At 36.8% G+C, this 22,103-nt stretch overlaps 1 long non-coding RNA gene across 1 annotated transcript in view; it reads left to right on the top strand.

Annotated features, from left to right (window-relative positions):
- The window catches only part of LOC144290455 (uncharacterized), a 37,605-nt gene that overhangs the window by 14,403 nt on the left and 1,099 nt on the right, over positions 1-22,103 (top strand). The window contains exons 2-3 of the long non-coding RNA XR_013358096.1: positions 20,986-21,079; positions 22,035-22,088. This is a non-coding gene — a long non-coding RNA (uncharacterized LOC144290455). The remainder of the gene's footprint in view (positions 1-20,985; positions 21,080-22,034; positions 22,089-22,103) is intronic.

Here is a 22,103-nt window from a genome sequence, read left to right as displayed (position 1 = left end):
CCAAGATGTTAGCATTTTTGTGATAATTCCTTGAGACCTGTGCCTACTGTATAGCATCAAGAGAGCCACATTACACCTGACCATGCAGTGGATGGCCTTACAGGAAAGGAATTCTGATCTTAAAAACTCAAACTATTTATAATGGGCAGTAAACATGACTGCCCTCTTTTTCCAGAGAAAAAGAGACTATCTCTGTCTTCCAAGGCTGTTGACTGTATAAACATGCTTAAAATGGTAGTCCAGAGTGAAGGCCATCAGGGCAGTCAGCACCTTGCTCACAAGAAGAAACATAAGCAACCTATAGAGATTTGCACCTAACAAAATCCACCCATCATTTCTACACCACTGTGACTCTTGGCAAATTTTCCCATGACTACATCACTCTGTCAGCCACTCTGGTTAACCTGATTGGCAGAGACTGGGACCAAATTTGTTCAATTTGTCTCATATAGCATTTAAAGTTACACCCACTAGGACTCCAAGTAGCAGGATGATAACAACCTGCAGTATTTGTCTCAGCCATGTCCCCCACACCCCGGATCCCAGAGCTAAGAGGTGAATAAGTCTCATAAACTATCAGGGATGCCTTAGAAAGCTAGATGTCTTTCTCCTTAAGTTTCTGTATTGATCTTTCTCCTCAGCAGAAACATTAGTTCAGATAAGGCAGGATGTAGTACCAAGTGCAGACTCCACTTTAGCCTATAAGAAGGAAGTCTGGGGGTGGTAGTAATTCTACCATAGTAACCATGGCCCATGAGTTAAGCCTGAGCTGAATGTTTTCCAGGAGTTAGAGGTCACAGAGAATTGTTATCCAATACTATATAGAATCACAGTGTGTTTTTTTTTTTAATTATTTTTTATTTTTATTTTATTTAAATTTTTTAGGGTGAGCTTTTCAATGTTAGCACAATGATACTTGAAGATACCAACCTCAACTAACTGTGAAATTTCTACAATTTATTCCAAGAGCCTTGGAAACGTACAGTGCTCCAAGTTTCAGTGCTGACTATATTATGCATGTCCAGCTTTTTGTTTCAATAAGGAATGATAATGTCATCTCATGGAAAGCATTTCAAACAACAGCAAGAGTTTTAAAAACTCTATGAGTTAACTCCTTATGGAATTACCAGTGAAAATCAAATGAAAACAAGCCTTGCCCCAGTGGCTGTTTCCACTTGGATAAAGAAGTACGTGTCTAGAGGTATCACAACTTATTCCTCCCTTTATAGCAGAAGTGTTTCTCAACATCAGAAATACTAAAACATTCCCTTTCACTATTATTTATATTCCCCAAATGAATGAGAACATACACTGTCCTTCTCTGATTGACTTACTTCACTCAGCATAATACCCTCCAGTTCCATCCATGTTGAAGCAAATGGTGGGTATTTAAGGGAAGGGAGAAGAAATGTGTGGGAAATATCAGAAAGGGAGACAGAACATAAAGACTCCTAACTCTGGGAAACGAACTAGGGGTGTTGGAAGGGGAGGAGGGCAGGGGGTGGGGGTGAATGGGTGACGGGCACTGAGGGGGGCACTTGACGGGTTGAGCACTGGGTGTTATTCTGTATGTTGGTAAATTGAACACCAATAAAAAATAAATTTATTAAAAAAAAGAAAGAAATACTAAAACATAAAAATAAAAACATGCATCCTAGAATTAGAGGAAATGTGGAATGTGTGATTATTAGAAGCCTATTGTTCAGAAAACAATGGGACCTTAAGATTTCAAAGGTGAAAGGGAATTTAAATCATCTCAACCAAACATAACCTGACACTATTTTCTTTTCTTTACACAACCTGCATTATAAATACGTTTTAAAAAATACATTTTTAGCCAACATAACATATCATGGCATTTCAAATAACCACATGTTGTTTTAGGTTTTGAAAAGATTCTAAGAGCATTTAAATCCAGGCCAGTTGAACATTTTCTGGATCTATGTGTCTTCAATATTATTCATGGCATTCTCAATTTCCTCTTATAGGATTTTGCCAGAGAACTAAATCTGTTAATAACTAGATGATTCTGTTCTCCACCAACATAAAAGTACTAGATGAAGAAAAACAGTGTCTCTCATGTATACATAACCCATGAATATATGCAAATAGTATTTTCTTTAAAGTGCAACAGATAAAATTCATGCCTAAAAATATATTTATATCACCATTCAAATATTATCTATGCCTTATACAATATGCTTTCTGTGTACCAGTTACATATAAATAACAAAAGGGCTTCATATTATCAAAAACTACACAGATATATTGTTTCTTTTATGTGTAAACATATACATTATAAAACCAGAGCACCAAACACTCTTCCTCCTTAACAATAATTTTCATTTTTATAGTAAGATTTAATTTCATTTGGCATTTTTTAAGCCAATACTCCATTTCATCAGAAGCAGCTATAATTAATTTTCCCGTATTGAATGCCACCAAAACCAAAGTGGTTCCAAGAAGCACATACTGTTTGGGGGAAAAAGAGAAGAAAAATGATACAACTTTACATGTGAATACTAAAAATTAGTTCTTTGAGCCTTATTTTTTTCTCTTTGAAATGTTGATAAAATATTTTATGAATTGTCTTCTAATAGAAATTACAGAATCTGTAGTGTGTAGATGGAAAAAGGGTTCCCTGAAAAACATATATGTCCTAATCCCCTAGTCCCTGGGACCTGTTAGAAGGAGAAGTTGGAGGAGGAAGGAGCAGGAGAAGGAAAGGAAGAAAAAGAAAGAAAGAAGAAAGAAAGAGGAAGGAAGGGAGGGAGGAAGAGAAAGAGAAGGGAAAGGAAGGAGGGAAGAGAAAGGAAGGGAAGAGAAAAAAAAAAGAGAAAGGTCTTTCCTAATATGATCAATTAAGGATCTTGTGATGGAGAAATTATTATTCTGGGTTTTTTTAGTTGTTCCTAAAGGCAATCATCTTTAGAAGAGAGGAGGAGGGAAACTTGACAAATTCACAGAAGAGAAGGTGAAAAGAAGATGAAACAGAGATTTGAATATTCTGGTCTTAAAGATTGGAGTGATGCAGCCAAAAGCCAGGGAATGCCAGCTGCCACCTTGATTTTGGCTGATTAGTGCTGATTTTGGGTTTCTAGGCTCCAGAAGGATGAGAGAACCCATTTCTGTTGTCTTGAACCACAAAGTTTGTGGTAGTTTGCTATAGAAACCACCAGAAACTATATATGGGAAAGGCTAAAACTTATAAGCAAGTTCTCCTTGGAAATTAAGGATACACTCAGTGACACCTTGCTGTCTCCTGTAGTGCTCCTCTTAAATGACAGCAGAAGGTAGGCTCATTTATAAACCAGAGGTTTTGAGTTTGGGAGAAGGCAGTGGACTGAGGTCTCAGGGGCTGGTGACAGGTCTTGAGGGAGGAAGAGTGCTTCCTGGGACTTACAGAAACATCACAACCACCTTGGTTCAGGCACTGATTTTGTCATTCATGCTACTCACTGAACATCTGTTACAGGGCTGGTCCCTACTCAGGACACTGGACACAGATCACTGCAGTGGGCAAAGTCACTGCTCTTACGGAGTTTGCGTTTTGGTTGTCAGGGGCAATTAATTAAATAATTAATCATAAATATGTTAGATAAGGATAGGTGTTATAAAGGATAAAAGAGGGAAAGAATAGAGGGATCTGGGGTGGAGAGGGGGCTGGTATCCAATGGGCATTCACAGTGGGACTAGGGTAAGGAGTATTGGATAAGGAAACATCAATTCAGTGACAAGGGATTTAGCCCGTGTGTGTTTGAGAAAGAACATTCCAGAAAGAGGTGAAGGTAAATGCAGAGGACCTGAGGCTGGCATATATGTGGCCCCTAGTGCATCTTGAACACGTCAAGTGAGGAGCATGGAAGGTAGCTGGAAGATGGAGAGATCACCAAGACTAAATCCTGCAGGGCTTGAAATACATGACAGAGCCTGAGTCTTGTCTCTACAGGCAGGATTTGCAGCAGAGTAGCATATCTGATCGCTGTTTTGAAAGGGTAAGTAGGGCACGTGTAGCTGCCACACATGTCAGTGATTCTTGCTTAGTCCTGACATATCACTGTAGGTGGCTGTGGTATTTATTCCTCTACAGCCCCTGATATTCCTTCTCCCACCCCAGAGTCCGTCTTACAGGATGGAGTCACCTTCTTCTCTGAGGGTAAATTCTCTTCTCTACTGGTTTGGAAAAAAGTAGAAGGTTCTCTCTCCTCTACAACCTATGCTACCAAATGTGCCCTGCCAAGTCAGAGGGTCTGACACAAATCTGTAGGCTTTAACACACAGGCAACATCAAAGTCTTGTAGACTTGACATTTGAAGATATAATTGTCTTCTTCAGATAAGGCTTCTGCAGGGCCCATAGATTACTTATTGGTTTATGTGATCTGGAAAGCAGGGGAAGGAGGAGACAAATTGTTTATGTCTATCTTCTCAGGAATTTTCTAATTTCAAAACTGACTAGAAGAAAGGTACTTTCAATTTCTTTATGCCTACAGGTTTTCAGGGGGCAGTACAGACTGTCAAGGGCTTTCTTTAACAAGGTTGAAATGATTTTACAATCTTCTGATGAGCATTTTTCAAACTTTAAACATGTACAGAAAATACCTGCATCTTGCTAAAACACAAATTCTAACTCAAGCCTTGTGGGCCAAGATTCTACATTTCTAACACACTTCCCAGGTGATGCTGATGCTACTGGTCCACATTTGAGCAGCAAGGTCCCAGTCATGGGCCACGGTCTGTTTCTGCATCAGTGGAAATTCTTTCTGAAAGTATGAGGATGCAAAGACTTAGTCAAAATTAGGTTAGCTATTATTTTGTAAGTTGTGTACTTCGTACTTTTACAATGTCTTTCTGTTAGGACCAATTTAACTGTTTCAGTGTAGGATATTTGTTTTTATTTGCTTTGGTCAATCATTTATCTATATTTTTACAATGACTACTCAACTTTGAAAAGAAGTTTTGAAAACATTTCATTCAGCAATTAATTGAAATGAAAGAATAGGTACTTTAACACGATCAATAACCTCTGATATTTATCAATGTTAAAAAGTGAGAAATGTTTCAAGTGTTCATTCTCTGATATCAGGCATACTATATGTGGGGTCTACAAATATATACATGTTTTAAAACATCATAAAAATATTTCAGTCTGTATTTCAATTCACAAAGTTGTAAGTTAGATATTTTGCCTTAATTGAACTGGTTAAGTGGTTTTACATCACACAGCTTCATTTTTGGCTGTAGAGGGCACTATGAGCAGATGCAGCCCCTGTCAGCTTGGATACCAGATAAATAGAGCTTTCCCCCAACATTTTCTCCCATCCTTGGTTCTCACAACCTCCACTGGACATGAGACATAATCAAGAATTAAATTCTTGTTGCTGAAACCCACTGAGATTTTGGTCTTATTTGTTACATAGCATTATCTAATCTATCCTGACAAATACAGTGATTGCCACATGGAAAAAGAGTATAGCAATAAACAAAATATAATTATGTGGAAAACAGTGAGGATATTGAATAAGAGTTTTAAGACAAGGCTTTCCTTATAATGCAGTGGCAAAGCATTTTTTGAAGTTCTCATCTGACTTCAGAGGAAGTTGTGCCTAGTGACCCTCGTGAACCATGTACCTAATAGATTTATAGCTCTAAAAGCTAATACATATAACATTAGTAGTGTTGTTGATTGCTGTCAGCTTTATTTGGCAAGCTATTACAAGATAAAGATTAGATTTGGAAAGAATTGACCTGTATGCAAAACAGAAGTAAAAAGGAATGTAAAACATCTACAAACTCAGAACCTGGAAAGATAGACAATAATATTTTTGATCCCAAACAGTAAAAGATAAAATTTAGAAAAGCTTCCAGGTCCAAATACTCAGTATAACATTTTAACCATTTAAAATGCATCCGGGAATGGATCAGAAGTAGAGTTAGCAACCAGGAAAATTTTCAATTGGATTAAAATCAAGGTAGAGGATAAATCAGAACTGTTGTGGCCTTCCCAATACATGTTAAATAAGTTCAAGGTCCTAGTCACTGAATTGGATAAACCTCTCCTTGAAGCCAAGAAACAAACAAAACAAAAAGTTCTGACTACTCACAAACACCACTCACTAGAATCAAACTGATAAGAAACTGGCTAAATTTTTGATGAGGGAACCAGGAGGCTGAGATTATTTTAGGTGTAAAATGTCCTTTGAGTGCCTAACCATCTAGATAGAACATGTAGAAGTTCTCACTGCTCTTCCTTCCACTACCTCCCCCGCTGGACGGAGTTCATCCTCAGCAACTTCTTTACTGTGGTTGAAGAAGAAAATGGAAACAGAAGACTCTACAAGCTGAAGGCAGAAAATGAAGGAACATGAACAATCCTTTTTGGAAAGTGGAATTAAGAATTCTTTCCAAGAAAGGGAATTAAGATATACTCTCCTCTCACAGCTCAGGGACTCTCATGTCATCTGGTTAGTGGTGTTTCAGTGCTGCTCTGTACCAGTGACTATGAGCACCTATTGTTTTCCTCTCCAGAGGGTAATGTTCGATGCAGAGATCCTATCCCTGTTCTGCCACTGTAGAGTAATTCAATGGGGGAAAATACCCAGTTTTTTGTTTGTTTTAGTTCATTGGTTAAAAGGATTAAAAGGAGCCGTATTGGTACCCATTGAAGACATTTCTATGAATCCTTGAGAGCTTGATGATATACTAAGTGGGATTTGGGGTACTTAATGGAAAGGAGATGAGAGTTGGCTAGTTTTATTTGGAAAAGAAAGGGTTGATTGTAGTAGACATTAGTAGGTGTCATTCATTACTGAGTCTTCCCTCTCCCAAAGCACACTCCAATCCTCGTGATTTTAGGGGTGACCTTATAGCTAGTTTTTATTAAGGAAATGCAAAGTAAAGAAATGTATGCCTTTTGAGTGAATATAGTTAAGAAACCAACTTTCTTTTCTTTAATAATAAATTTATTTTTTAATGATGTTCAATTTGCCAACATACAGAATAACACCCAGTGCTCATCCCGTCAAGTGTCCCCCTCAGTGCCCGCCACCCAGTCACCACCACCCCCGCCCTCCTCCCCTTCCACCACTCTTAGTTCGTTTCCCAGAGTTAGAAGTCTTTATGTTCTGTCTCCCTTTCTGATATTTCCTACCCATGTCTTCTCCCTTCCCCTCTATTCCCTTTCGCTATTATTTATATACCCCAAATGAATGAGACCATATAAAGTTTGTGCTCCTCCGATTGACTTATTTCACTCAGCATAATACCCTCCAGTGCCATCCACATCGAAGCAAATGGTGGGTATTTGTCATTTCTAATAGCTGAGCAATATTCCATTGTATACATAAACCACATCTTCTTTATCCATTCATCTTTCGATGGATACCGAGGCTCCTTTCACAGTTTGGCTATTGTGGACATTGCTGCTATAAACATTGGGGTGCAGGTGTCCCGGCGTATCATTGCATCTGAATCTTTGGGGTAAATCCCCAACAGTACAATTGCTGGGTCGTAGGGCAGGTCTATTTTTAACCCTTTGAGGAACCTCCACACAGTTTTCCAGAGTGGCTGCACCAGTTCACAATCCCACCAACAGTGTAAGAGGGTTCCCTTTTCTCCACATCCTCTCCAACATTTGTGGTTTCCTGCCTTGTTAATTTTCCCCATTCTCACTGGTGTGAGGTGGTATCTCATTGTGGTTTTGATTTGTATTTCCCTAATGGCAAGTGATGCAGAGCATTTTCTCATGTGCTTGTTGGCCATGTGTATGTCTCCTTTGGTGAAATTTCTGTTCATGTCTTTTGCCCATTTCATGATTGGATTGTTTGCTTCTTTGCTGTTGAGTTTCATAAGTTCTTTACAGATCTTGGATACTAGCCCTTTATCTGATATGTCATTTGCAAATATCTTCTCCCATTCTGTAGGTTGTCTTTTAGTTTTGTTGACTGTATCCTTTGCTGTGCAAAAGCTTCTTATCTTGATGAAGTCCCAATAGTTCATATTTGCTTTTGTTTCTTTTGCCTTCGTGCATGTATCTTGCAAGAAGTTGCTGTGGCCAAGTTCAAAAAGGGTATTGCCTGTGTTCTTCTCTAGGATTTTGATGAAATCTTGTCTCACATTTAGATCTTTCATCCATTTGGAGTTTATCTTTGTGTATGGTGCAAGAGAGTGGTCTAGTTTCATTCCTCTGCATGTGGATGTCCAATTTTCCCAGCACCATTTATTGAAGAGACTGTCTTTCTTCCAGTGGATAGTCTTTCCTCCTTTATCGAGTATTAGTTGACCATAAAGTTGAGGGTCCACTTCTGGATTCTCTATTCTGTTCCATTGATCTATGTGTCTGTTTTTGTGCCAGTACCACACTGTCCTGATGATCACAGCTTTGTAGTACAACCTGAAATCTGGCATTGTGATGCCCCCAGCTATGGTTTTCTTTTTTAAAATTCCCTTGGCTATTCAGGGTCTTTTCTGATTCCACAAAAATCTTAAGATGATTTAAGATGATTTGTTCCAACTCTCTGAAGAAAGTCCATGGTATTTTGATAGGGATTGCATTGAATGTGTAAATTGCCCTGGGTAACATTGACATTTTCACAATATTAATTCTGCCAATCCATGAGCATAGAATATTTTTCCATCTCTTTGTGTCTTCCTCAATTTCTTTCAGAAGAGTTCTATAGTTTTTAGGGTATAGATCCTTTACCTCTTTGGTTATGTTTATTCCTAGGTATCTTATGCTTTTGGGTGTAATTATAAATGGGATTGACTCCTTAATTTCTCTTCCTTCAGTCTCATTGTTAGTGTATAGAAATGCCACTGACTTCTGGGCATTGATTTTGTATCCTGCCACAGTGCCAAATTGCTGTATGAGTTCTAGCAATCTTGGGGTGGAGTCTTTTGTGTTTTCTGTGTAGAGTATCATGTCACTGGCAAAGAGGAAGAGTTTGACTTCTTTCTAAGCTCTCTTCCCCAACCCCGGCATACCCTGAAGTTTGAGTTGAGATAACAATGGAACCTCTGTTAGCTTGAGCACCCAGGTGACCATGAAATGAGCAAAGACTTCCTGTGAAAAACAAAACAAATATTATATATATATATGTATATACATATTATACAGATACATATACATATATACAAATATTATACATATATATAATATTTTTTGTAAGTTATTTGGGTTTTGAGTTGTTTACTACTGCAGCATGACCTCCCATCTTAACCAATACATAACTTATTCATTCTAGTATCATAATAAATTGTCAATGCACACACTAAATCCCTAGGAATCTAACTTAAAATGTGAAATGTCAGAATCAGATATTTACTTCTGTAAGTCTTCATGATCTGTGACATTTATTTGCTATTGATCTCATACAGTTTTGATTTTAAATTGAATTTTTTATTATATACTCCATCCTCTTGATCATCGTGTATGTGTCTTGAGATGATTTTTTACAGTCTGCTTAAGAAAAACCTCAATACCCAAAATTGTAAGCGTCATCCTGAAGAAGAGAAAGGAATCAGGGGAATTAAATTTCCAAAAAAATCACACTTTTTTTTACAGAAGATCTTTGAAATAGAGATAGAAACAAAACAAGTATTTGAAAAGGACAGAAATAGAACTGAGAGGGAAAATTCCTCTACTGTATTTCATAGTTTTCCACATATTGAAGTTATTGGACATATGGGTCATGCTCTAAGTATTATTTCATGTATAACTTCCCCACAAGACTCTGGGATTTTTGAGGGGTGGGAGAGTGTTCATTCTTCTGTGTGTTTCCATCATGTACTGAATTCTTCATACATCACAGGCTGCCATTACTACAACAGAAAGTTACATGTATTAATAACTTGCTCCTTACCCTCACCTCATTATGTAGGAACTGTTATCCACACATCATAAATACAGAAACTTGGGCTCTAGTAAACTGGGGCATTCATCCAGATTTACACATAATAAAGTGACAGAGCCAAGACTCTTAGGAATATCTCACTTTAAATTCATATCATTTATTCATCTATGATTCAACATTATTGAATAAATGATTACGATAATTATACAATATATTTCAATCTATAGGATAGCATGGAAAAACTAGGATACAATCTCTCTACTATAAAGATTTTAAAAAGGAGGCTCTTTGGTTGAAAATTAGCGTAAAGAATATTCCCATTAATATCAATTCCTTCATAATTTGACTTCTTCATTATGGAGTCTCTCAGTGCAGGCAGAGCACTAGACCACCACTTTCAAGTGGCATCCTCCTCGTGACATCACCAGCTACTAACTTTGCCTCTGGGTCCTCACTGAGCATTCTTCCCTCAAGAGACATATCTTTTTAGGCAAGCAAAATGCCCTCCATCAAGGAATTTGGACGTGCAAATGTTTAAATCATGGCATGTAGGTCACTCACAAAAAGATGACAACTATTTCTGGTAACATTTTTAATTTATTGGGATGAGTCAAGGCTAATGCAAGGTGAACTCCTTTTACCACTATCTGCACGGCTACATTAGCTCATCCATGTGTTTTAAAATGGGCCTCTGGACAGTTAGTTGGCAATTTGGCAAATTGCTCATGTATAATGCAAGAGAAGAATGTCCAGTTTCAACTCATACCAATTCCATCTCTACTTTTCATGAATGATTTTATCACAAAATGAGTCATGTGTTTATTCAAAAAAATGAGAATGAAAAAAAAATCCAACTATATATTAATTTCTATCATCATTATCTCAATTTGTTATGGTCATAGATTATGTAAGGGGTATTTACCTTTCACTAGATAGATTTAAATTGTTTTTTTTTTCTGATATACTAGTATATTCACCTAAGATGTTGACTTTATTTTTCTCTTTTCATACTACATGCTTTATCAATCTTTGCATCTATGAGATGGGTAAATTCCGTTTCTTGGAACAGAGTCTTCCTAAGCTTTTGTGAAAAAAAAAAATGTGGTTTATTAGCCAGTTTATTTTCCATTCAGAATTCACATTTAAATCATTGCTTTCATGAAGTTTTCCATTAGGTAATACATTACATTTTCTTTTCCTGTAAAGAAAAGAAATGCACCTAGGTGGCTCAAATAATTGTCTGACTTCAGCTTAGGTCATGATCCTGGGGTCCTGGGATGGAGCCCCACTTCAGGCTCCCTGCTCAGTGGGGAGTCTGCTTCTCTCTCTCCCTTAACCCCTCACTCTGCTCATGTTCTCTCTTGGTATCTCTCTGTCTCAAATGAATAAATAAAATCTTTTTAAAAAGTCAGTTTTCCTTTTCAGTTTCCTTCCTTCATTCATATATTTATTGGCAAACTTTCATTGAACTCTTGCTTTGGGACAGGTATGGTACTGGCATTGAGGCTACTATAGTCATAAATGACACAGATCCATTCCTGCTCTTATGGAAGATTCAGGATTATATATTCTTAAAAATATAACAAGGGGAAATATATAGGGAGAAAGCCCTCACTTAACTTTCTAGGATGAAGCACAGTTAAATTTCCTCCTCAAGGTGTTACTAAAACCAAAATGTTTGTTTTGGTGCCTAAGTGAGCATGGGGTCTACACTTTATGAGGATGGCTAAAGCATCTGGTACAAGATGTGCAGCACCAGGGACCCTGGGTGGCTCATCAGTTGAATGTCTGAATTTTGATTTTGGCTCAGGTCATGATTCCCGGGTTGTGAGACTGAGCCCCATGTGGAGCTCCGTAGTCAGTGAGGAGTCTGCTTGAGAGTCTCTTCCTTTCTCTCTGCCCCTCACCTACTTGTTCTCTCTCTCTCTCAAAGAAATAAATCTTTAAAAAAAAGAAAGAAAAGAAAAAAGACGTGCAGCACCAAGTTTTTGGAAGTGAGCCTGTATGGAAGGAGGCAAGCTGAGTGGCTACATCTCTGGCACCTTGTTCTCTGTGAAGTTAGCAATTTAACCACACTCACTGTTCCCATCCACTTCCACAAACCCATCTCTAGAGAGCACTATGGTGATCATTTATCCCCCAGAATCATTGTCACATAATTGAAAGAATGAGGAGAGGCTTCATGGGTCTTCTAATCCACATGTGTATAGGCTGAAGTCACGCTTCTCTTTATTAAGGCCTTCCAGAAAACAACAGTAATCAGATCTTCCTTGTTTACTGAAAGTCTTTTAAGGATGATGATGATTGTGATGATACAAATAGGGAGAAAAGATCTGTATTCACTTTAAGTCATTTCTCTCTGGGGAGAAATTTTCAGAAAGATTAGTTTTTCACTTTTTATTAAACATGAGAAAATTATTACAATAATTTATGATGTGGGTTCCTCTAAAATATTCAGAGAGAAAGACTGAATTCTTCCACAGGTGAAGGTAAGAAAAGGCTAGGGTGAACAGTGGAAAGAATATTTTAGGAAGTGTGGGTGAGATTGAGAAGATGTATTGTGTCTATATGCACACACAAGAACACCTGCATGGAAGCAACTCCATTATCAAGCTGCATTATCCAGAAGCTGGAATGTGCCATCCAATTTAAGCATAATATCCAGTTGGAAACAACCTCACATGCAAACCAGTGTTCTTTTCCTCATCCTTCTATTGGTACTGGCTCCTGAATATTTGTCAATACTCTAATCCAGGTCTTCTCTAGTATCATTCTTGATTTTAGTTCACAGAGAATCTGGGCATTTAATTAACTTTTAAAGACTAATGAACATTATATATTCTGGCTACATTCAGTAGTATTTAATACTTCAATGCTGATTCCATAAACTGTTTGAAGAAGACTTATAAGCAGATAAGAATCTCATGCTTAAATACATATGCCTCTTCTAGGGGTACCTCTGGTCCTATCAATCTACCTTTCATTTCCAAAACATGCCATACATTCTTTTATTAGTAGTGCTTTGATTGCTCTGCCAGCTATCTAGAATCCTCTTCTTTCTTAGAGTGGTATTATCCAAAAACCTACCCCTTCATAATTGGTTTCATTCTACTTTTAGTGGACCAATAGTAACATATAGTAAGTATTAACTATGGTACTTTGATCAATTTCTGTCTCATTTTAGGTTATTCTTAATTGTGATGCACATTAGAATGACCAGGAAAACTTTAAAATATACAATTGTTGGGGTCAAACCCAAGATCAAATTAATCAGATTTTCTGGAAGTAGGGACAAGGCAGCAATACTGAAAACAAAATAAAGCAAAACAATGCTAGATAACCTCCCTGAGTGACATGTATACCTTGTAATATATGTAACATTGTAGCAAAACAATGCTAGATAACCTCCCTGAGTGACATGTATACCTTGTAATATATGTAACATTGTAACATGTTTCCAGGATCAGGATAATTCATTCAAAATGTTATTAGGACAAATGCCAACACCCATGTCACCCAGTTAACTTTGAAAAGAGACAATCTAACCAACTGCTTCTTAAAAACCCTTACAATGTAATCAACAATGAGTTACTTTTAACAAAGCAGAATAGGCTCATGAAACACAATTTGTTACCATCCCTGTAATAAACATAACATAAAGTAAAGCCTTTACAATGACAGATTAGGATTCTTTTCATATATAAAGGTCATCTGAGCTACAAAACTGTATGTCTGGACATTAGAAGGGTGCATGGGATTGTGGGAAGGGCTATAACCAGCAGAAACTGGATGATCACCTAGGGTGGGAAGGAAAAGTAAGGCATAGAGACCAATATCATAAGACCCTGATGCAACCTGAGACCTAGGAGTAGCCTAGTAGCAGGTGAGGCTAAGATTCCAGCAAGGAGGAAACTTATGTTCAGGTAAGATATGGGGCAGCAATAGAAGATATGACTCCCTCCAACCATGCAAAACTTTGCTTTATGTGTAGGGTTACTAGATCAATTACAGGACACCTAATTAAATTTTAAGTTCATATAAACAGCACAATTTTTAGTATAAGTATGTCCCAAATATTGCATGGGATCTGCTGCCAGGATTTGGGAGCTTCTGGGACAAAATAAACTATTCATCTAATTCACTCCTAATGACCAATTCCTTCTTGCAGAGAATACCTTTCCTCTTCTTATATGTCCCATGTCCAGCTGGTTGTACCATCACCCAGTTGACTCCCATTCAATCAACTGAAATATTATAGGAATGTTGCTAGTAACAGATGGCCTTAAACACTTAGATTCAGGGAGTCTCGATTCAATTTCCCAGTGAAAGGAAGTCTGAATCTAAGCTTAAATCAGATCTGGCTGCATGTCTAAAATTTCCTAAGACAAATTTTTGTAATTCTAAAAAAAAAAAATCCTAAAACTTCATTTGATTAATCTTTGTCTTGAATTTTCAATGTGTAAGTATGAAACAGTTACGTTGAGTGATGTACTTTTTATTATAATAGTAGTTTAACCTTTTAAACTTGAGGTCTCTTTAATCAATAGAAATTGACAGAAATGGCTTTGAACTTTCTATTGATTTAGCATTAAAATTGCCATCTTCTAAGCTCTAAGGAATCTAACTTTAACCTCCTTCAGTCATTGATAAATCATTGGCTCAATGGAGAAATGGTGGTAAAAGGAACACAGGAAGAACAAGGTGAATAAGGGATCTAGTGCCACAGAACAAGAAAGCATTTAAAGACTAATGAGATCACATAAAATGGATCCAAATGTTTTATTATAGTAGATGGAAATAAATTTAAGCAATGACTACATAGGTTCATGCAACTCAGAAAAGAGAGTGCCAGAACAAATCTTTAAAACTCATACTATTGCTTTGAAAATTGGTGTCATTTTGCTTTTTTAGTAGGAACTACAGATGAAGTAAAAAATAAGCCTGGGTGATGAAGAAAATTCTTTGTTATATGAGAAAGCAATTAATAATGATAGGAATGAGAGAAGTCATAGAATTAGAAAAATCATCATTATGGCACCATGTATTGTTTATGGGGAACTGGGTTTTCACAGAGTGCTAGCATAATCTCCCATTGACTAGTGTCAACCCACTTGTACAGGAAGGGTCATCTTGTCATCACCTTCATTCAGTTGTTGACTTCCTATCACTGACCACTAGTCAACCAGATATCCTGCACCCTGATGTCCTGCAGTACAAAGTATACAATATCACACAGAATGAATGCTGGCCAATAATGTTTTGCCTGAATTTATCAAGTATTTAGACCTAACTGCCAATGTGCAGAAACTATAGGAGCTAGAGCACTAAACTGAGAAAGACTGCAGGGACATAACCAGACAAATCCCACAGGCTGGATGTTTTTCTCAGGATATCTAGCTTGTGAATTTTTTTCTGTAAATTGGTGTCATGAATAAAAACAGGCAAAGGAGGTGTACTGTACCAAAGTAATAGGGATGTAAGAATCATTACCACAGAATTCAGTGCATAGTCATGGATTTGAATCCTAATTTGGACCAAGCAACTGTAAAGGACATTTTTCAGACAACTGAGGAAATTTGATATTGCATAGAATAAAACTTTTGACATAACAAGACATACACTGTTAGTTTAAAAATATAATCTATGGTATGATCTCATTTTGGTAAAACTATAATGGTAGAAGAACATGTACAAAGAAAAAGATCTAGAGAAATCTGCTAGTGTAGGTAGAGCCACTTCTGGGTGGCAGAGTATATCATCACTGTCTTACTTTATTGATCTCTATTTTCTAAATTTATATTGGCAGTAACAGCTTTTGAAATGACAAAAATTTTTTTTTAATTAAAATAAATATTCTTGATAAATAATACATATACCCACATTTTGAAAAAGGGTTAATTAATGGATTTTGCTTTCTAGAACTTTGACTTAGGGTTTAGGCAGAATGCATTCTACTAGGAGTTTCTGAATAGCTCAAATAACATGTTTCTCCTCCTTTTGATTTCACATGGTTTTGCAACCTAGCCTGGAAGAAATCCTTTCTAAATCCCTTGAGAAAACTATTTTCACTGAACTTTGATCCTACCAGAAGCAATATTTGTAAAGAGAAGCCTACTGCTTCTTTTTACAAATTCAGTCTGATGTTAGATCAAAGAAATTCAGATAAACATTGAAGAAATAAGTTTCAAGTTCAAGATAAATTCCTAATTTAAACTTCTAAAAAAGTTTTTGAAGCTTTTACATAACTATAACACAAGCTTCAGGAAAAAGAATAAAAGATAAGCTTAACAGTAACACTAATAACATTAGCAAAATTATTAAAACCTTAATGAACTTCATTAATATGTTTAACAATAAGGGGACTCTGAGGCAAAAAACCCACCTGAATTAATTCAGAGACGTGGAAGAATTATAGCTTTAAGATTTATATAAAAATTTTCACAGGAGGTAATAATTTTTTCTAGTAAAACAAGTAGTTTTGTTTTTCCAGCAGTACCTAGCACAGAGCCATACAGGGGATGATACACTCAACACATATTAAATAGATATATGCATTTCCTTCAACTGAACAAGGAGAATTTTCCATGGTGCATATTAAAGCTGTTTTACCCAACTGTTTGAAAATGGAAAAAAAAAAAAGTGTAGTTAGGCAGTGGTCATGTCTGAAAACCACTCAGAACTACTTTTACTTTTTTATTGATTCATTGAGTTTTATTTATTTATTTATTGACTTACTATATTGAGTACTTCTTTTGGTACCGTGTAGATAGCACTTAAATGTACTTGCAAGTAAGTCTTAAAGTATTCTTATTAGTTATATGTCCAGAGTACCTTACACAGAAGTACTATGGCCAGATATGTTTAGGAATTTTAAAATTTGGGACCTAAAAAGTCATTTGATGAATATTAGCATGCATATTGCACCTTACCAGCATCTGAGAGCACCATGGAATCAAAGACTTTAATACTCTTCAGTGAAATATTGAAATATCCCAAAGTGGAATAAATAAGATCTATCAGTATCTTTCCATCATTTTGGATAAGGTCATGCTGGCTGATGAGTTTTGGTGCCAAATTTAACACAGATTTGGGTTTTCAGAGCTTTGAGGATTGTTCAAATGCTAATAAGTACTGGTATCATGGACTAGCACCATTAATCAATAATCTCTTTTAAAGTAGTTTATATTCCCTCCCTTTTCAGGCTAAAATATACTATATTTCAGTGCTTACACAAAATTGTTTTAGGACATGTTTTAAATATGTAATTGCCTTAATAATAAACAGATTTTTTCAGACTTAATTTTTGTGTATTATTTCTTTTTTCTTTCTTTCTTTCTTTGTGTGTGTGTGTGTGTGTGTATTATTTCTTGAGAAGGCTTAGAGAGATAGTGATTAGTGCAGATTCTGACCAAAGGACTCAATCGAGCACAGATAAATTCTGGGTGGTAGAACCTTGTAGGCAACCATAACTGCTTCTGGCCTCTAACACCACAACCTCGTATTGAGGCAGAGCTGGACAGGTCTCTGGCCAGGCCAATATGCCAATTGTCATATTTCACTGCCATTTGGGAATAAATGACTATTCCACGAGTAAATAGACCATTTTGCCATTATTAATTAAAATAAATTACTGCCTTAAACAATGGCTTCCAATTGAAGAATTGAAGAATTCTTTGAAGAATAAAATAACATTTAAAGAGAGTGCAGATAGTTATATTTTAAGTAAATATCATAGATATTATACTGGTCATTGGGAGCTGAATCAGTATAAGAGTTTGCCACATGAGACAAATAGATTCACTCATTAAAATCCAAATTATGTAAACATATGCCACTTTTAGAGAGAGTTAAAACTGAGTCATATAATTCCCTGAAACTAGAAATATAAGAGGAATTATTTTCCCAAGAGTAACCTATTGACAAGGTTATCACTGCATTGTATTTCACTAATTTCAGCCTTGACTTCCTACATGGGACAAAGGAAAGAGAAGAGTAGGACTCCACAGGAACCTAGAAATAGGACAAAGAATGAATAGATAAGTTTATGGAGTTTATTGGGGAAAAGGTAACTATCTTCCACCCAGGGAGCAGGTGGAGTGGGAGGTATTTCCCCTCTGTTCTCCTCCAAAATCTCCATGTCCCCACATGAAGGTAAGAGCCTGGATGGGAGAGGAGAAAGATCCCGGGACCTCTGATCCTGTAGGGGTCTTTGGAGTAGAGGTCCTTCTCAGGGAGACATCTGTGTTTCTGCAGAGACAGGGATGATACAGGAGATGAAGCATAAAGCATGATTTGCTCTGGCATTGAATGGGTAGTGAATCTGCCTTGTATTTACTCAGGTCAGGCCTTGAAGCATATGCTTTTGAGTGAAAAGCCCTGTGTATTCTGTACCTTAAAACCTTAGTGTGATGGGCTGAATTATGTTCCCCAAAATTCATACATTGAAGTCCTAATCGCTAAATTCTCTAAAATGTGACTGTATCTGGAGATAGGGCCTTTAAAGAGCTTATTAAGTTACAATGAGGCCACTAGGGTGGACTGTAAACCAATATGACCAGTGTCCTTATAAAAATAAGAAAATTGGATAAAGACAGCAGGGATGTGTACACTGGGGAAAGACCCTGTGGCACAGTGAGAAGACATTTGCAAGATTAAGAGAAATCAGACCTGTCTGCACCTTGATCTTGGATTCTAGGCTCCAGAACCGTTAGAAAATAAATTTCTGTTGTTTAAGCCACCCGGTTTGTGGTATTTTGTTATGGCAGCCTGAGCTGAATAATATACTTAATAAAAGTTATGCAGAAGCATGATTAACCCCAATAAAATAATTATTCAAGTGGCAGGAAGCATAAATCAGAGATTTCCCCAAGAATCTCAGAAAGTAAAAAGACTTTATCTTTACTTAAAACAAGGTTTTAAAATCCCTTCTGTGGAGGGCAGGATAATATCAATCCAAAGATGTAGATGTCTTAATGCCTGAAACCTGTAAATTTTAGCTTACATGGCAAAAGGAATTTAGCAGGTATGATTAAGTTAAGAACCTTGAGATGAAGAAATCATCCTGGATTATCCAGAATGCCCCAAGGGTGCCAAAAATACACAACCTTTCCTGGATGGTTAAATATGTGTATGTGGTGACAGTAGGGTTTGAGAGGCAGCACACTTTTGCTTTTGAAGATGGAGAGGGAGTCAAGAGGCATGAAATGTGGTCAGCCTTTGGAAGCTGGGAAAGGTAAGGGGACAGCTCCTCTCCTAGAGTCTCCAAAAATAGTGTCCTGCCAACATCTTGATTCTAGCCTATTGAAAACCAACTTCAGATTTCTGACCTCCAGACCTATAAGATAATAAATTTGTATTGTTTCAAACCATTCGGTTTATGGTGATTGATAACACACCTCCCAATCTGTCCCCCAAGGCTTGTGATTATTTACGGGAAGGGGTGGGTGAATTTTAGTGGAGGGGATGGACTCATTTCCACACAGGCAACCCTTCCCATTGTTGGATGGCTCTTTCCTTTGGAAATCTTATTTCCCCTCCTCCTCAAATTTTCATGTCTTCTGGCATAATACAAAATTAATACAATTTCCTTTCTCAATGTGGTACAGTGAAAAGTTATAGATTTTCGATTAGAAGAGGTGGGTTTTTTTGTGTGTGTGTTAAACTCTATATCTTAGTTTATTTTCAGCAGCTGTTGTCTGGGTAACTGGCTAAGTGACTATATTTCAGTTTTCTTTTCTGTAAAATGAGGTGATAACCATTGAACCTCACAGGGTGGTTCAAAGGATTAAATGAGTTAATATATATGAATATGAATATATTAAAAGTTTGTAAAGTTTTGAGTGTTGAAAACTTAGGTTTATATATCTATTCATGTATAATTTTTCCAAGTGGCCTTTAAAAATACATATGGGCAAAAAAATAAAAAATAAAAAATAAAAATACATATGGGCAGTCTCCTAGTATCCTCTATGTTTGAGTATCTTCAGCTTCTTCAACTGCATCTAATCCACACAATTTCTAGTCCATTTGCCAATACAACTTTTTTATTTAAGTATTAGCCAATTTCTTCATGAAAAATTTTGTACAAATTAAGAATCACAGAAAATGCAGAATTATATGTTCATTTTTATTTGAAACCTCTAGTCACTTACCAAGAACAACTGCATCCAACTATTCTCTTGAAGGCAGAGGTTATTCTAGCAATGCTGTCACACCAAAATCGAGGGCTAGGATAGTGTCTCTATGTTTGTTGGCTTGCAGACCTGGAGAGGTAGAGGCAGCAACCATCAGAGACTTTGGCCAGCTGGAGTTCTGAGGCTGATCACAGTGTTCTTCATTGTCTGGTCCCTCTGTCTCCATTCCTGACCTTTCTCTCTCCCTTGCCAAAGGTCTAAATCATTACAGTGAAAAAGAGAGAATGTATGAAAAGAAAGTTTTTTTCTCATGGTACCTAGTAAAAAATATATAAATATGACCTACTTTTCATATCCATGCAGTGTCAAAACTATTCCTTCCCTAGTACCCTCATATTTCTTCAAGGGTACACCAGTGAAAAAAGTTAAGGCTGGTTATCACATCTATATATTTAGATGGGGGTGTCAGTGACACTGATTATTCATGTGTTGAGAAGGTTGACTGATGTTGTTAGGAACAAAAGAAATGTTTGATGCTGGGGGAGCTTTTCTAGGAAAGAGTTACAGAACAAGAGAGCTTAATCATTTTGAGGGTTGAGAAGGTGCTATTTATTCCAAGAAGATAGATACCTTTCTTAAGCTTTGGGCTTGTTTAGTTCTAATGATGGTAGTTGAGTCAGGACTGCAAAAATCACCAAAAACCCAGGGCTGATTAACTTGGAAAGGCTTCCAAGACTTCCAGCATTCCAGTCTTGACAAATGGCCTGTAGTATTGCCTTCAGTAGCAGAGTTAATGAATCTGAATATGGATAAAAGGGGAAAATTGAATCAAAAACAAATCAACAAAACATTTTAATTCACTGTATAAGCATCAAGTATATTCCTTTGTTCATAAAGTTATTTTAGTCAAATCCATTAGGTTAGAAGTAAAGATCTTGTTTCTTTTTTTTTTTTTCAAAAGCAGTTCCAAAGTTAAAATATGATTTTAAATGTCTTTCTCAGAATCAGGTAGGACCAGAGGAGGATATTCAGTGACACAGCATGAAACCATGGACTGTGTCTTCTGTACTTCAATGGCTTTACATCGAGTCACACGGTGAGCCCTCCATAGAGATGTGGACTATTTGATTGTGTGCATGTTTCAACTCTCTTCATAGATTGAAGAAACAGTAATAAACATTCAAATGCACTGCATTAAATATAGTAGGAATTATAGAAGAGTGTTCAGTGTTAACTTCTTTCCTCAAAGAATGTAAACATATAAAAACTGAAAAGACAAGCAGAAGAGTGTTAGAGAATAGCAATGCAAGAAAGACTCCAAGGTGTAATTAAGAAATGGCTACAGGTGAGGAGGTATTGCTGGGCTGACAAAGGAGGTAAATAGCTTGCTTGATTAACTCTTTACCATCACATAAAACAAATGGGTTTCTGCATCTGTAGTGGTTCACCATAAGGATCTGTGGGAACTTTGTGGATTCCACCCTGTTGGTTCAGGGTTAGAGTTAGTGCTCATACAATCTGGTTTGGATTACTTTGTTTATATCTAGCTGCCAGCACATTCTCATGAGTTTGGTTGAGGGTCTGTATATATTAGACTAATTCAGAGCCAGAATTTCTAGCAGCATCATGCAGGAAGTAGAGGACTTGGGTTCACAAGGTTCTCAGCAATAAAATGGTGTCCTTTATTGTGAAACCAGTACTTTTTGTGTTGTCCTTAAATTTACCATTTTAGGACTTTATTCCTTGCCCAAATCTCTCAAAATAGGATCAAACACTCAAAATTTTAGATTAAGATGCTGTCATTTACTAGTAATCTACATGTAAGGAGAGAGTCAGAGTGAAGGAAAAAAACACCAGCTAGTGCATACCACACTCAGGAGATCTCTTTCTCAACTACCCAGTACCTTTGAGTTACACACAGCCATTTGTATACTTTTACATAGAGCTTATATACTGAACGTGCCTGGGTCTTGCCCAAGAGCTTCCTTTGACCCTAAGAGAGAGAGAAGTATTGCTTTTCCAGAAAATTTCTTTCTCTATACTGTGTGCAGGGATCCTCTGTGACTCAGGAGAGCTTGGAGAGATGGACCACTGACAAGGGAAGAGTGAGTTGATTTTTC

The sequence above is a fragment of the Canis aureus genome, chromosome 2, assembly GCF_053574225.1.
Source record: "Canis aureus isolate CA01 chromosome 2, VMU_Caureus_v.1.0, whole genome shotgun sequence".
Classification (NCBI taxonomy): Eukaryota; Metazoa; Chordata; class Mammalia; order Carnivora; family Canidae; genus Canis; species Canis aureus.
This window is presented reverse-complemented; position numbering and strand designations above follow the sequence as displayed.